Raw genomic sequence first — 4,260 nt, 5'->3', positions numbered from 1 at the left:
ATGCTGAAGCTCTCAAGACCATATCGTTTGCTTTGTATAGCAAGTTCCCCTCTTGAATTCAGTGATATACTAGTGGTTCGTGATATTCTGGATATCTTTCTAGGAGTATCACCATGTTGTTACATGACCGTGTTGTCGAGTTCCTGAGTACGTTGGTTCGTTCAACTACCCCTTCTCCAAGAAACTGTACAATATACCCAGGACTAGTTGGTTGAGCTTAATCAACAACTTGGAGAGTTGAAAGACAAAAGGTCTATCCAACTTTGTTCCTTCATAAAGGGATGTCTAGTGTTGTTTGTGTTGAAGTCAGAAGGTATCTCCTTTATGGATGTGCTATATTCCCCATATTTGATTTGAGTTGGGCTATCGTCAAATCAAACTCAGTTCCAAGGACTATCTTGATGATGTTTATACTCATGGTGGCTCGTCTGAGTATACCTTCATATCCTTTGGTCTGATCAATATTTCTGCCGAGTCTATATAGAATATGAGTCCGTCATTGGAGTATCTTGATAAGTTTGTTATTGAGCCCATCAATGACATTCTTATTTCCTCCAAGTTTAAAAGATTCATAATGGACAAGTGGCAGTAATGTTGGAAAGTTTTGAGAACCATCTTTGTGTTATCATGAAGTATGTGTTCTGGATGTTGGAAGTGACCTTCTCTGGTTCACGTGCATTTGCTGAAAGATGTCGCCGTGGATCTGAGTTGAGTTCCTTTGTTTTCCTCGGGAATCATCGCAAGTCAGTCATGCATGTGCGAAGTATTCTTAAGATGGAAGGTTGTTACCTCCATTCTTTCAAATGTTCCTCTATGCACACTAAGCCACTGACTGGTTTGTTCAAGAAAGAGAAGAAGCTTAAGAACTTCAAAATCTCCTTTGATGTCCCCATCAGGACTCACTTGTGTTACATTGCAAAATTCATGTGCACGCAATTGCCTTTGCAGTTGCAACCACATGTCTGACGTAATCTAGCTCAATCCTTTGGAGCTTGCCATTGTGGTCCATATCTTGAGAATCTAGACTTTACCTTGGTGGTAACTGTTGAAAATTTTATAATTGGACATACGAGTCCGAAATATCTTGACACCTAACCTAAGCTGAACCTCAAGCAGCAATGATGGTTGGTGTTTCTCAAAGATTTTTGGCATAGGTCTCTTTATAAATCCCGGCAAGTTTGATGTCGTGGTTAACACATTAGTCGGAAGGCCTAATGCCATAATCTCTTGAATCATCAAGAATAACCACTTTCCATAAGGATCTTGTGCGACTTATTCTAGGAGTTGCCCTTATGATGTCTTTTCAATTCCGAAGTTTGACCTCCGCTTGACGACCTATTGAAGGCTAGTCAATAGCATAATATTGGTGTCTAGAACATCAAGGAAAACATTACAAACTGAATTGGTAAATGTCCCTTGGTCAATCCCTCGAAATCATTTCTCCGGTGAAAACAACTTCGTTCGGAGAAATTTCACTCACCGCTGATCCTTGGCACCACCCTAGACAGTACCCTTCTCTTTCCTTTGGTTAGTACCTGAAGTTCCAATCAATTTGCACGTTGTGTGAATTCGTCAGTCATCTAGGCCCCAGCCTTTTGAGTAAACAACAATCGTTTCATGTACCCATACCAAAAGAGTGACTATGATTTTGAAATCCAAAGTTTCTCTCGTTGGGTAACCACTTGTACTTCTACGAGTCACCCTCTCTAAGAGTGCCTCGTCATGGTATCAAAGGCAGTTTAACCTCGCTACCTTGTCCCTTCGTAATCTTGTCAAGCATGGAGCAATTGCCTACCAAATTTGAAACTTCTTCGGTCTCCTCCGTTACCTTGACGTGTTTCATGATTGCTAGCTCAAACGTTGTTTCTGAACACTCCTTCCATGAGTTGACCATGAGATACTCGATCTTGGTAAAGATCCACCATCCAGAGTTATTCCCTCTTTCCTTTAGGGTGAAGAAAGCAAATGAAGAGTTCTTCATGGTGTCATGGATCAACTTCTTCAACAAGGAAGATCGGCATGGTATCGACAAGCTCGTTGAAGACCGGTGTAGTCCTTGTTACCTTCTCTTTTCCTACCTTAGGAATCTCGGGGACGAGATTCTTGTAAGGGGGGTAGAGTTGTAACATCCCTGTTTTGCTAAACCCTAATTATGATTTGTTTGTGCATTCATGAGCATCATTTAAAATGCATTAAGAAAAATTTGCATTTCAAACAAAGTGGAAACCTCAGGTTTATGCAAGTCTTTCTCTATTTGAAATGTGTTCAAATGTTTGAAAACCTCAAAACAAAAATATGTTGACTTTCAATTATGATTAGGAAGGCCACAAAATATTTTTCCTAAAATATTTGAGTTATTTTTGGATCTCTACAAAATTGCAAAATGCCAAAATAGAATTGATTAGGGGCTGTTTTAGCTTTTCCAGAGAAATCCCAAAAGAGCAGGGGGTTTTTCAGAAAATCCCCCTTTGTCATCTTCCTCCACGCAGGCAAGCTGCTGCCTGGCAGAGCTTCGTCCGTCGATCCCCGCGGCGATTCGCGCCGCCGCTCGCCGCCCCTGGGTGGGGATAAGCCTCCACGACGCCCTGCCCTCTCCCTCGTCCCTATCTTCTCCCTGGCGCCCTCCTTCCTCTCCCTTTCTCTCTGTGAGCGCGAGCAAACCCTGGCCCCGACCAACGCTCGTCGTCGCTGTCGCTCCGGCCACCCCCACGCCCAACCGCCACCACCATCGGCTCCGCCTCCTCCTGCTGCTCCACCCCGTCAAAGGAATCGACGAGGGGAGGCTCCAATCGCCGCCCCGACCCCATCTTCCCCGCGGCCGGCCACCGCCTCCGACGACCATGGCGTCGCCGTCCGACCACCTCCGGCCTCGCCGTCGCTTCCGTCGCGCTCAGGGTGAGGTACCCGTCACGCCGGTGCCCTCGGCCTGCTCCCTCTCGTCCTCTAGCTCCACCCTCCACGGGCAACTGTCCCGGCCGTCGCCGCCCATCGTCGCCGGCCACGCTCCGGCCACCATTTGGCAGCGGCGCCGCCACCAAATGGTCGGCCGCGTCGAGCTGCCCAGTATGCCCCCACGCGCGCACGCTATCGCCCTCTGAATCGGCCAATTGCAGCTCCACCTGCGAGCTCATTGCCGCGCTGATGTCACCATGACGTCAGCGTGACGCAGTAATCCTTTTTCCTAATTTCCAGAAATGTTTTTAAATGATTAAATCTGGTAAAATTCATAAGTAATTCAATTTTAATCAGAAAATGATGTATAATATGTCAAAATGTTCAGAAAAATGAAACCTATCTACTTATGCTATCATCATGCATAGTTAAGCAACTTCAATTAACACTTTTGTTAGAACAATGAAATACCACTTTATGGAAGTCATCGAAATGCAATGTTTTATGCATTCGAATTCCATTTAATTTGACAATGATGGCTTAGGGTTAGTTTCAATAACATTAATATGACATATCATTCATACTTGTATGCGCATTGCATCGATGCCATGTGTTGATTGTTATTTCTCTATTTCTAGTATTTGCTTCTTCGCGATCGATAGAGCACGAGTCCGAGACGACGAAGATCGACAACGACGAAGGTCAAGAATTGCCCACCGACAAACAAGTCAAGTACAGGGTTATCGAAGATCCACTTCGGTTTGTCAGGGACAAGGCAAGCCCTAACCTGGTTCATCTATGATTTCGAAATGCTTTTATCTGTGGTTCCTACATATCGCATACGATTCAACTGTCTTTTATCGGTAGATAGAGTTACCCTATCTATTGCATGTCCGACCTTTGTAGCCTCGATACCCTGATCCACTGCTCCTAGCATAACTAGGTTTGGCATGTGTGCGTCGCGAGAGCCTTTATCTCTTTATGCTTAGCCATGCTTAGTTTGTTACGCTACTACTCCGGTCTTCGGACTGGAACCTCACAATGAAATGAAATGAATCTAGCTTGACAGGTTGACGTGGTAAATATATAGATGATAATAAACCTGATTAAAGGCTCAGACGAGAGGCCACATTGGGATGTGGTGGGTTGTTTCGTTTCTGCCGACCCTAGGAACCGAGTTCTCGCCTCTTGAACCAAGACTGAGCGTACAACCACACGAGGCCCTATTATGGTACCCTCTCGACTCACTAACTTGCCTAGTAGATTCCATGAGTCACATAGTTTGCGCGTTACCTGGTCATATGCATTGCATTTTGCTTGGGGGTAAAGGTACATAACAGGCAGGTAAGCGTGGTCGTGGTGGCTGGG

This window comes from Lolium perenne, chromosome 3 (genome assembly GCF_019359855.2).
Source record: "Lolium perenne isolate Kyuss_39 chromosome 3, Kyuss_2.0, whole genome shotgun sequence".
In the NCBI taxonomy this organism is placed as follows: domain Eukaryota; kingdom Viridiplantae; phylum Streptophyta; class Magnoliopsida; order Poales; family Poaceae; genus Lolium; species Lolium perenne.
Note: the sequence above shows the minus strand (reverse complement) of the source record.